This window comes from Atractosteus spatula, chromosome 10, assembly GCF_055471065.1.
Source record: "Atractosteus spatula isolate fAtrSpa1 chromosome 10, fAtrSpa1.hap1, whole genome shotgun sequence".
Taxonomy (NCBI): domain Eukaryota; kingdom Metazoa; phylum Chordata; class Actinopteri; order Semionotiformes; family Lepisosteidae; genus Atractosteus; species Atractosteus spatula.
Genome location: NC_142715.1, coordinates 11066818 through 11079708, shown reverse-complemented (window position 1 = coordinate 11079708; position 12891 = coordinate 11066818). Strand labels below are relative to the sequence as shown.

The 12891-nt window shown below is 39.5% G+C and overlaps 1 non-coding gene across 1 annotated transcript; it reads left to right on the top strand.

Annotated features, from left to right (window-relative positions):
* The first annotated feature begins 3117 nt into the window (after window positions 1-3117).
* Window positions 3118-3190, top strand: trnar-ucg (transfer RNA arginine (anticodon UCG)). The gene has a single exon. It is a non-coding gene; the product is annotated as a tRNA-Arg (tRNA).
* The last annotated feature ends 9701 nt before the right edge of the window (window positions 3191-12891 follow it).

The following is a 12891-nucleotide window of genomic DNA, read 5'->3' as shown; positions in this document are numbered from 1 at the left end:
CGAAGGGAAGAGACTGTATCTCAGCCTCCGTCCCACTATATACAGTCCGGTAGTCCCCAGGTGCTGTTCTCAGCCCGCCCTGCGTGGCGCTACATTGTAATACATGTTACATGTTTCACGTTCTTTATGGAATTTAAATACAATTTAAACCCCACCCCAAAAGTACTAAAAGAGGGAGTATTATTAAAACATTTGACTTATGAATATGAAATTTACCCAAGATGACTAATAAATTCATAACTGTATAAATAAATGTTCTTTTTTCGAATTTCCTCTTACATAGTTCAACAAAATATCAAAATCCTTAAAATAAAATCTTAGTATTCTATATTTCCAGAGAATTCCCATGATGTGAATTGAATGTGCTCTGTCTGGCGATCTCTGTCGCTAAGGTTGGCGCAAGAGGTAGCCAGTTTAAGAAGCACTTAGTGATTAACGAGTGGGTCGGGGAGCACGTAGATTACGAAGGATTATAACGTTCTACTTTAATTACGATAGGTTTTAGGAAACACTCGTAAATCAACGATCGATCTTAAGAGCGAGTTTACGATGTTCTTAGCGCTACGATGCTTTCGGGAAACTCACCCCCTGGTCTCTGAATAGAAGCGTGGGTTCAAATCTCACTCTTGACAGCCGCTCCCTTTTCCCTCTCTTGCATTTGTCCCGTCTTCTTGTGCTCGCTTACAACGACAGGAAGAGGAAAACGGAGAAACCGATTTGTGGGCACCCGATGTGCAGGGAAATGCTTCGTGAACACTTACACGTTATTAGCAGAAAATCAAATGGGGTTCGATTTCTGCCTTAAAAACTGTTTGGGGTGCCTGTAATCGAGTAAAGATTTACGGCAAGGTATGCATTTAAAGGAGAAAGACCGAAATATAAATCCAGAAGAAGATTTCTTAAAACATATTGCTGTCCGTGCGGTTTCTCCTGTATTTAATTAATTGTGGCATTGTGAAATCAACCTGTAGCCCTACGGAATGCAGAGTGACAACGACAGGAGCAGAGAGGATTATATCAGAGCTCGAACAGAGAGTTCGAAAATATAGGCAGATCGAGTTATAGAACATTTGATTTAAACTTTCCTATCTGCTCGGCCTTACTGAAGTATTTGTAGCTGTATTTCATCTTCTGTCTATTTCTATACTTTACAGTAGATAGTGTTTAGCCAGAGAAGAGAGATACAAGCGCTATACCCCCACAGCAGCCGCCGATTCCGATAACCTTAACTAAAGCAGGAAGATCAGTTTCTGCTCGAGACAGTCGTTTTCTGAACTGTAAATCTCCAACACGGGCTGGAAACGCTGTGTGTCCGGACTCAGTGGTTATATAAGAAAAGACTCAGCGAGCTGCAGGTGCGGCTCACTGCTCTGCGCTCCCCGTGCTGAATGCGCGTGTCCTCCCTCCTTCATTACCTTCATACACTCCTCTCAAACCACAGCAAACTCCCGGAATATTTCGGTGAACACATACTTTATTTCCGAGATCACAGGCAGAAACAATAAACACGATGAAAACAGGAAGGTATTATGATCGTAGGGGGAAATGCACACAAATAAATTTCCTAATATCCAATAAAATCTAGTCACGTTCTGATGCTATTCTGATTTATCTGAATAGTTTTGGCAGAGTTGTTACAGCAAAGAGACACATAAACTTTTTTTTATTTCATTCGAGCTGTAGTTTTGATTCAATTTGGAAAAACTGCACTCACCAGAAGCTGAAATGGGTCGTGTTTACATAATGCATAATGTAATAGCAACGTTTGGAGTTTAATCTTGCTACGAGTCCTTTCCTGTTATAGGAGGCGTTTTAGGACTTTTTTAGCTCAGATAAAGCTATCAATTCATCTTACATTTCTACTACATCAGTATTAGCAACGTTATCTTTACCTAGCACTAAATGTAGCTTTAAATAAGAGTACATTTTAAAACATATGTAAAAATAAATGCTATTCCATATATTGTAACTTTGTGGTATTTAGAATGTTTATCTGAGGATGCAAGAGAAAGTATTATACCTTGCGAAACATCCAAGACAAAGGTAAAAGAGGCTCATATTTTAATAAAATTTTCGATCAAAAGAAAACCACAATCTGTATTATATCATCGTCAATATCCCAAGACGTTCAGTTGAAAGATTTGAAGAAACTCTCCAAGAAGCAACTGCAGTAGCAGAGTTTTGTTTTGAACCGATGTTTGCAGCTCAAAAGTCCTCGTAAGAAGCAAAGACAGGGATGTTTTGAGTGTCACCATGATCCTCTTCTCAATCCAAAAGAAAGGTTTTATATGGTACTGATCCCACTAGAAAAAGAGTCAATTTCCACCTGCACTGATGTCCCTCCAAACGTTTTGTAAGACCTCTGGAAGATTATACAGTAGAATCCTGGTCCATTTCTTCTACTAAACGAGACTGTTAGTGAGTATTTTGATGTCGAACTGCGATTTATATAAACAGGAACTCTACACTACATTGGGCTACGCGTATGACAAAACGTGTGCGTTTGGAGTCGACCTTTCGATAGCTCAGTTGCTAGAGCGTAAAACTGTTTAAAAAAGCAGCGGACGATTGTTATGTAGCTGTTTTGAATCCGGCTCGAAGGATGGTGTTTTCTTGTTCCTTAATTAAAAAGTGAAAATAGCGAAGTTGTCTTTCACTTTGACGTTCACCGAAAGATCAGTAAACAGAGAAGCAGAATTCTCTTCACATCTAATTGTCTTGCTTTGGCCTTTAAAATGCGCTCTGTTGACTGTTCACATTTCCTAACACAATTAACCTGCGGAAAAAGTTCACTATCAGGAGTTTAGGTCAGTGGTAGTGCGCTCGTACTATATGAAGCTTCGTTTTCATTCGCCGGCGTCTCCACTCTGGATTCTCTTTAAACGCGATATCTTTCCTTCCTCGTGTGACTTCCTTCGTGTGTGAATTTCAGGGAGACACATAAACCCTTTGTCTGTTTTCAAGAGACATTTTTATAAAACCAGACAAAATGAAAGACGTAGTAATTAGACACACGTAAAAAACACGTGAATCTAATTGAGAAAATGCGGATCTGGACAATGTATTACTAGTAGCGGCTCTGAGCTCACTGTAGTGCAGTTGAGTAAGATGATAGTGGGGCCAGTGGCGCAATGGATAACGCGTCTGACTTCGGCTCAGAAGATTGCAGGTTCGATTCCTGTCTGGCTCATGAAGGTTTTACACCCGCTACTCAACACTCTTCCTAGTGTGTGCGGTCCTACACAACCTTACTATAGACTGGGTGAGTCTCCTGTTCCATCTCCAGTTCTTTAGCACATAACGTCTGTTTCATCACCGTTATTGTAGGACCACAGCCACAGATATGAGAAGACATACTGTTCCGAACAACTGTCTTAAATAATCACGTTGAAAAAGTTGAAAATAAGTTTTTTTTTCTTAAACATAACCTTACATTTGCCTGTAAAGTTCAAACTATTTTCTGTAGCCACAAATCCCCAATATTTCTGCCGTCTCCTGAGAAACACAAGTATAGAGTTAAAACACAATAAATAATGCCACAAATCTATTCAGTTAACACCCAGATGTGACAGAGGTGACTTGCACCCCCTTTAAATATGTATTTCCTAAATTTCAGTTCTCTTCCCTCCCCAAGATACCTGCAAATTCACTATCGCATATTAAAGGCTGCACATGCATTACCTGTAATACAGCTACTAATAAAAATATACATTAAAGTTAATTATTAATAAATAATACTATTATTCATAAAGACGTATTCATAAGATTCATCGTGAATAGTTGCGGTGTCTGGAAAGCAACTGTAGTTAAATATAGAAAAAAGAGTTGTAGTTATTGAGGCAATTTCAGGTAGAATGTAAGAACTAAAGTTAACTAGTCCCACAGTAATGCGGGGGGTCCTATCAATAGAAAAAAAAAATTGTAACACGAAAACACAACAACCACAAAACGAGAAGTCTTCAGGGAACCTAGGTAAATCCCTGTAGAGGACTAACAACTATAAAAACAAACAAACAAATGAAACAACTTCAAAAAATAAAGAAAAAGAACATTAAAAACATATCTGGGAAACAACAAAAACACAGAATCTAACTGCGAGAGCTTTTTCAAGTTTTCGGTACTCCATCGTGCTCCTCTCATCTAAGTAGATATCACTCAGGTCAGTTGGAGGTCCACAGCTGATGGTAACTTAAGTAAGTAGCTGTGTCAGCATGCATGGGCTGCAAAGGAATGAGGAAAGGTTTATTCCATGCTGAAATGAGAAGAAAACATAATGTTTTGGCTGTGGAGCCTTCTTTGGAATAAACCTTTACTTGTTTATTTAGACCAAATCTCCAGCAAATACCTAAAAGCACCTAAACTCATCAGTTGCTTTCGGTAGCTTAAGACACAGCCTACACTGCTTCAGGTGAGGTTCAAACTCAAACCCTCAGCATGACTCTGCTGTGGAAGTACCGCACGCTGACCGATTGCACAACTGGAGCTGTGTAACTCCCTCTCCTCATACAGAGTTGAGCTGCAGAAACACAGGGCGAAAACTGGGTTTCAGTTGCGGATCCATCTCCACTTGGGGGAAAGGGACAGTAAAATAGCAAGGAAAATACAAGAGAAGAAACTGAAAGAATTGTGCTCACTGCAAACTAGGAAGGAAAGAGGTGGCTGGATATGTAAAACAGCTCGGCAGATATTTTGTTACGACATTCTTTGGTGAATGGATTTCTCTTCAAGTTCCGCCGTGCAGTTTGAACGTTTGTTCTCCCAGATCAGTTGGTTATATGAGATCAGCTGATATAAATTAGGACTAATCAGAATCAATACAATTGATGTCTGGCAAAGGCAAATAACCTTTGTACATGATCTGGAATGTGACTGGTTAAATTTCAGCATAGTTACAACTTCCTTTATAAAGGGTGTGCACACTTATACAACCAAGGCATGGAAAGATTTTTTTTAATTATTGTTCAAAGAAATGTTCCATTTTTTTCTTAAATGTTGTTGATTAAAAGATCTTATTAAATGTGAAAAAATCGGACTGTGAAAAGGTCAAAATGTTAGTGAAAAAATCAGTCATGTGAGGAAAGATGGATTGTGGGAGATCCTTGACTCTCCATGTCATGCTGTATTTCTCTCTCATTCTACTGGGAATGATGGTGCTGTCGCTTCTGGATAAAGTCTGTCAGTGGTCATTCCAGATGGGTCAGGTATGACTGCGCTTTGGCACAAGAAGAGACATGTGACTTGCGAGGACCCTGAGAGTGTCTTTTTTTCTAGAGCTTGGATAGCTCAGTTGGTAGAACATCAGACTTTTAATCTGAGGGTCCAGGATTCAAGTCATGCTTTTCTTAAATCTATTGTGAATGTCATTATAAATCGTCTTTTATCTTTCACTTTTCTAGCTGTACTGTGGTTATTTTAAATGTTCATCACTTGTATTTTCTCTAGTGTTTCCTTTCACAAACCGAAATTGTTCAAGGTGATCTTGTCACTCTACTCCACGTAGATAATCTAAATGAAATCACAGTAGAGTACAGGACACGCAGTGAGGAGGTCACGCAGTGAGTACTCTTGAATGCAACAAGAGGAAAGGCACACTGCACATCTGCGGAGCATCACGTCCGAGTTTACAGTGACATCAGAGATTGGAAACGATGTAGCTTTTTTATTAAAGGTTCAAGGAAACCTGAATATGTTTGCTAAGGTATTTCAGAATCACAGTCAAATCGAGTAAGATTGCTGCACAGATCTGCAGTCTGCAATTAGAATACTATTTGTGCGTTGTATAAAATACGCCGTTGTAGAATACTATTCGTGCGTTGTATAAAAAACTTTTTTAAAACAGGAGAGATACGTTTCGGAATGCGTCTTCCTGTAAAAATAAAATCACTTCAAGGGCACTATAAGCACCGTCTGAAGCCTGCTTCACAAAGGAACTATTTTCAAAGGACCAAAGAAGAAAATAGTTCACCAAGTAAGAGGAAGCATCTCAGAAAAAGGAGGTGGGGTTGCTTCTACATACTGTAACACCGTAAGGTCAGACTACAAATGCCACTGTACAGAGTAACTTGCCAAGTGGTCTAAGGAGCTGGATTAAAGCTCCAGCCCCTTCGAGCGCATGAGTTGGAATCCCACTGCTGCCAAATATCTCCTTGTTAAGAATCACAGTTTTGTTGTTGTTGCCCCCATGTAATTGAATCAGTTTCAATAGAATTAATTTGAAAAGTAATAATCATATTTGTTCTGTTCCTCTTCTCATTGCAATTTGTACCGAAATATTTATTTCATTTTATTTTAAAAACGTGTTAGGCTTGATTGGAAGGAGGTGGCATTGCAGGCAAGGTAGCCAAATGTTAAGGCTTTTGTCTTGTAAACAGAAAGTCGGAGTTTCAAACCCTGTCCGTGCTTGTTTCACTTATCATGACGTTCCTTTATCTAAGTCTTTAAATGTCTTGCACTGTACGAATCTCTATAATAATAAGAAAATAACTTCATAATCCTTCTGTTGTCCTACCATAATCTGCACTGCTTTTGAATCGACAATGTTTGTCTCTCTTCACACCCAATTTATAAATGATCGTCTCAGTGTAAAAAGGAACGTGTGTTTGGTACAGCCCCCACTCCATGGTGTGATCACAAACAGATCAGGTGAGCTGTTAGTATAGGTTAGAAGTATCATTCGATGCCCTGAAAAACTGACTTAGGGACGCACAGACTGTGTTTTTTGAACAAGTACACAATAAAATATTTATTGGAACAAATCATTGCCTGCCTTCAAGACTGTCATGCTATGGCAGTTGTCCTAAAGCTTCAGAAAATTGGACACAATGGGTGCATTCAGCACAGTGCTTTCTAGTACTCGTCAGGATGACTGAGTCTTGTCTTTCCATGTTGCTTATGTGCCCTGGTCTCTAAGTGGAGGTGGGGGTTCAAATATCACTCCCAATAGCTAGGGTTTTTTTCCCTGTCTTGCACTGTTCCAGTCTACTTGTACTCACTGACAATCACAATAGGAGGAAAATGTAGAAACTGCTTAGCAAGAACATAAAGGACAGGAAAATGCTTCCCAAACACATAAATGTCTTTAGCAGAAAGGAAAATTAGATAGGCTTCGATTTCTGCATTTATATAATCCAATATATAAGCAAACAGCACAAGGGGACTCTTCAGTCTACTCCTGTCCTACAGTAACACTGATTCAAACCAAGGTTGTTGCAGCTTCAAAGCAAAGCTCTTACCATTCTTACCAGCAAGATTTGTTTTTTCAAGGAAGGAAACACTAATGTAAAATATACTGTAAATAGACAGGAAGTATTATTAAGTTAAAATTATAATAATAATTGTTAAAATAATCATTTTGTTCTCTCTTGCAGTAACTGATTATAATATTTGTTTGTGGTTTGGTGATTATTGAAAGCAGAACAATTGTCAGTAACGTTTGAAACATACAGGCACGTGTCTCCTGCAGTTACTGAAGAATTTTCAATGTATTTCTCTGTGTCCGCGTGCCTGGTGCATCTTTATTGGACAAAGTCTTTCTCCACTAAAAGAAGGAAAGAAAAATTTGATTATTGTTAGTTCATCAGTTGTTTTGATCAAATTATTATAATGCAGTGCCAGGTACAATTAAGGTATATTATGTACATGAACATCATGTCTGAGACAGTGATGCCAGCTGACTATCGCTGGAGGACAGTTCATCATGAGTGTGTAAGTAAGCATAATGAAGGAGAAGAGATCGGCCTCTGTGATGGAGTGTCCAGTGACACTAACTATCTGTCCTACTGTTCTCTCCTAATGTAGTGGGTGAATGTAAGGTTTCTTTCTTGTAAAATATAATCGAGTGCATTTTTGCTGCTGAAAATGAATCTTGTGCATTTCAATTCTGTGTTCATCTTCCGATATTGTCACCTAATTCTGTATGTCATTTCATCAGACTGCTACATTTGTAGGAGCTCAATTGCATTAGATTGCATAGTGATAGTATTTCTTGCTTTTTAAATACTTCAGTCAAAAATGTTGAGAAAGTGCTCCTGTTTTCACCATTCTAAGAACTGTGATGCAACAGAAATATTTACTCTCATAAAAGAAGTTGAGTTCTGTTACAGTCTTGAGTGACACAAACCTTCTCTTTTACTGCACTACACTTCTCCAGAGGCCAGTTCAGCACACAAGGATCCTCAGGCAAACAAATGCTATGATCGCTTGATAAAAGCCATTTCTCATCCTTTCTTTTAGTGTCAGTGCTACTATTGTATGCAAAGGAGGCAACTTGAAACTGAAAGATGTAATCGCCTTACAGAGAGTCTTCATGAAGTCGTGCGTCGGGTAGCGTTCCACTGTCAATTGACTGGGCTTGTGAAGAAACCAATCTCATTCAACGACCATACAAATTGCACACCTTAAGACACATGAAGATAAATGTGTGTGCTGATTGACACAAAAAATGTCACTTCACATTATCCGCAAAGCTGTTTTACTTGTCCAACCTCCTCTTCCTACTTTGCAGTAAGCACAATTCTTTCAGTTTCTTCTCTTGTATTTTCCTTGCTATTTTACTGTCCCTTTCCCCCATGTGGAGATGGATTCACATCCGAAACCTAGTTTCACTCTGCGTTTGTGCCACTTTTACAATCTGTGTAGGAGCTTTTCTAGGGAAGTCCAGTGGTGCAATCAGTCAGTGTGTGGTACTTGCACAGCTGTGCACAGTGGAGTCATGGTGAGGTGGTGAGTTCAAGCCTTCACTGGAGCCATTAAACCTTTTGAATGTTTTCCATCCATAAAAAGTTCATTTGCCCTAGCAGTTTCACTGTGACTTTGCAGGTAAAATATTAATAAGGAGAATAATGTTTCGTATTTGATAAAAATAACCACACCAGAAAATATTGAAGAGAAATTGCTTGTTGCACTATTCGCAGCAGGCACTCAGACACAAAAACTTTCCTGTCACTAAAATAAATTCATGAAGAAGAGGAGTGACATCATTGCAAAGGCGATATTTTCTGATGGCTGTTTCGGTTAACAATTATTCGTGTTAGAATTACTACTGTCATTACTACTAATAGTGATAAAAACAGAGGACTCACAGCTCTCTGGGTGTTGGTCTGGACTCTAGAAAGTGTTTCTATTTGTAAGTGGCTCTGGACCTCAACACCTGTTGATGGGCCACTTTTGTCAGACACACCAGTGGAGCCCAAGCCCACCTACACACACATTCACACACACTGACAGATATACACCCACACACTCACACACATGTATTCTCACAGACACTACACACACTCACAGACACAACACAAATTTATACATTCAATCAGACACTCACGCACTCACAGATATACACTCACACACATTCACAGACACACACATAGACACCGTATACATACATAGACACGGCATACACTCTTAGGTACAGATACACTATAACTAACACTAGTGCAGATACTGCTAATATTGCAACAGTAACACTATCACCAAAACATACACTATTCTATCATTGTTACTAACACTGACACAAACTACTTATAATAACACTAATGCTATCATTAAAACTAACACTACTACTACTATAACATTATAATTATAATTAATATTAACATGAATATGAACACTAAAACTAAAACTATCAGTAGCGCTATCATCATTAATACTCACATGAACACTAGCATTAAAACTAACAGTTGTACTCTCATTAATATTAACATGAATACACTAGTATTAGTATTAGTTGCTACCCATGACGTCACATCGCTCTTTGTGACGAAGGCGAGACACCTAGACGCGCACAGTGACGTGACGCCTGTCGCCGTGTTTACCATACTTATGATTTATAAACACTGGAAAAAATGCATTTAAACTGTTACTTACATACATGTGTCAACTTGGAATATAATTTTCTAGCTCTAGGATAGAGTTACCTAAATAATAATATGAATAATCATTGTTTAATTTTGGATTGAACATTATTAACACTAAACGCAGTATGGTAATTGATCGATACAGTCTTTATTGACCGTTTACTAGATATTTAAAACAGGGTCAAGAATGGGAAATGAATCAGTACTCACCAATCGGTGAAGTTAATCGTTTATCCTACGGTTCTTCAGAGATCAATAACTCTCCTCCGTGCACTCAGCGCGCCTCCCGCGGTCTCCCTCTCTGATCCCGGCGCTTTTGCTGGTGTCTGTGACATCACAGCGCTCTTTCTAACAGAGCAGAGCGCGTCTCCGCGGGAGGAGACTCCTGTCCGGAGCCCGGGGGGCTTTTCTTACAGATAAAACATCTCCCAAAAAAAAATACATACTGGGCTGTGAAGAGAAGCGAATCATAACAGTTGGAGAAGGAGAGCGGCAAACCAAGAAATGCAATTAATTAAACAGGGAAAAAAAATTTGTTTACTTTGCAGATTAATGTGTTACAAAGCGTACCCGTGTGGAGCAGTAGAGAACGAGCACGAGTCCCTGAAATAAGCACTTTTAACAGTTTTACACGAATCTTCAGAGTATAGAAGCCAGGAGGATCAGACTCCTGATCCTAGAGGATAAAATGTGTATCCTGGTTTTATTTCCACCCAGTTCTCAGTTCCATAGGTAGTCTGATGATTTAAATTAACTGTATAACTGTTACAAGACTTCATCTAATTGTAAATTCATAAGACTGTCTGTGAGACACTTGTGAGAGCAGCTGAATCCCAGTGCTGGTGTGGATCACACACAGACAGGTCTTCTGTGTGATCTGAGTCCCACTGCTCAGAGCTACAGACTGGTCAACTGGTCACTATAGTAGTCACAACCATTGGACCATCAGCTACTAATAATCAATATGATGATCAGAGTGTCAATACTGGTGTTTATAAAATAAATACTAAGATCATTCCACACTCACTTGCATTATAAAACACTTAGAAACATGTTTGGAGGCTGACATACAGTAAAGAAAGTAATACAGAAGGGCTGGAGGTCCTGGAAAGGGTTAATAGAAGCTTCTTGCTTCTGACCTGGAACAGAGCCAACAGCTGCCAGATCAGTGACCCCTGAGCCCAGTTCACAGAGTGGAGAATTGGGAGCTCTTCTGTGTTTCTGAGAGGCTGGGAGGAAGGAGAAAAGGGGGAGATGTGACCTGAGTTCAGGCTGTTCTGTCTGATATTATTCATGTAGCAGCACTGATTGTCTGAATGTCCTCTGGATCTGGACTGTCAGGACAAAGAACAGTATGGAGTTGAGCTTAGATAGATAGATAATACTTTATTAAACCCCGTAGGGAAATTGATGTGTTACAGCAGTCCAGCCCAAGACAAGCAAAATAGACATCAGAATAGTTATAAAACAAAAGACAACAAAATAAATAAGTACATAGGTGTGTGCAAAATGTGCTAATCATAGTCACTGTAAAAACAATAAAATATGTGCAAAATGTGCATAGGTTTATACAGACTGATTGTCCAAAAAGTACAATGGAGTAAACATGCTGTCCATAGAGGAGCAAATGAAGGGCTAACAGTCCTAGCCTAGGGCAGCGTTATACACCCTGACCGCCGCCGGGAGGAAAGACCTGCGGAAACGTTCCCTTGAACACCGTAGCTGGAGCAGCCTGTTGCTAAAAGTGCTCCGCTGCCCAGTATAAGTCCCATGAAGCGGATGAGAGGTGTTGTTCATGATGGCTGTGAGCTTGGTCAGCATTCTCCTCTCAGCCACCACCTCCAGGGGGTCAAGGCTCATCCCCAACACAGTGCCAGCCTTCTTGATAAGTTTATTGAGCCTATTTGCATCTTTTGTCATGATGCTGCTGCCCCAGCACACAACAGCGTAGAAAATGGCTGCCGCCACCACTGATTCATAAAAAATGTGTAGCAGTGTTCCACACACACTAAAGGACCTGAGTCTCCTAAGAAAATAGAGTTGGCTCTGACCTTTCTTGTACAGGGCGTCAGTGTTACCAGACCACTCCAGCTTATCATCCAGGTGTACCCCTAAGTACTTGTAGGAATGTACGCCCTCTATGTCCTCACCTTGGATGGAAACAGGGTTCAGCGGAGACTTATTCCTTTGAAAGTTGAAGATCATTTCTTTGGTCTTGCTGGTGTTAAGCTGGAGATGGTTAAGATGACACCACTCCAAAAAATTGGTAATCAAATTTTGCTTCTGTCTGAGTGTGAGTCTGAGCTGTGAATCTGACTGAGAAGAGAATAATGATTTGTTATTCTGCCTCTGAGGATTTTTCTTCTTTGCCAAGTGGTGTTACATCCCCTTCAGATACTCTGCACAGACTGCCAGAGAGAGATGGACAGATAAGAGCACATGCAGCGAGAGAGGTATACTTCTTCATTAACTTTGAAGCAAGTGTTCATTTCTTTTCTGGAACAAGTTGTTTCTGAATTTCAAGAAAGTCATACAACTTCTGAAAGATAAAATACAAATCTTGCTTATCCGGACAGAAGAAATATTGCAAAAAAAAAAAAACAACAAATGCCAGTGATTTTTTCTCCTTTTAAAGAAAAGTGGAGAAAAACAACAGCAGTTCATCTCCGTCGGCTTGATTTAGCTTAATACAAGTATTCACTTCTTTTTTTCTGAAAATTACAGCCTGCGAAAGATTAAATACAGTTCTTGGTTATTCTTCGTCAGTGCAGAAGAAATACTGCGGGCTGGCAGGAAAATGCCAGTATTTTATTTCCTTTAACTACAAACATGTGAATGGTGAAAAGCAACGGGGGTGTCTCTCTGTGCAGCTGTTAAACAAAGAGCTGGTGATTCAAGCCCACTCAGGGATGCGCTTCAGATTGTTCTGATGTAAACATAATCTCCGTTAACAATTAATGGGATTTCTTCGCAACACGTTCCCTCTTGAACTTTGCAGGAAATGTGTGTGTTTTACTCGTGTGGAACTACAAGAAGTAAA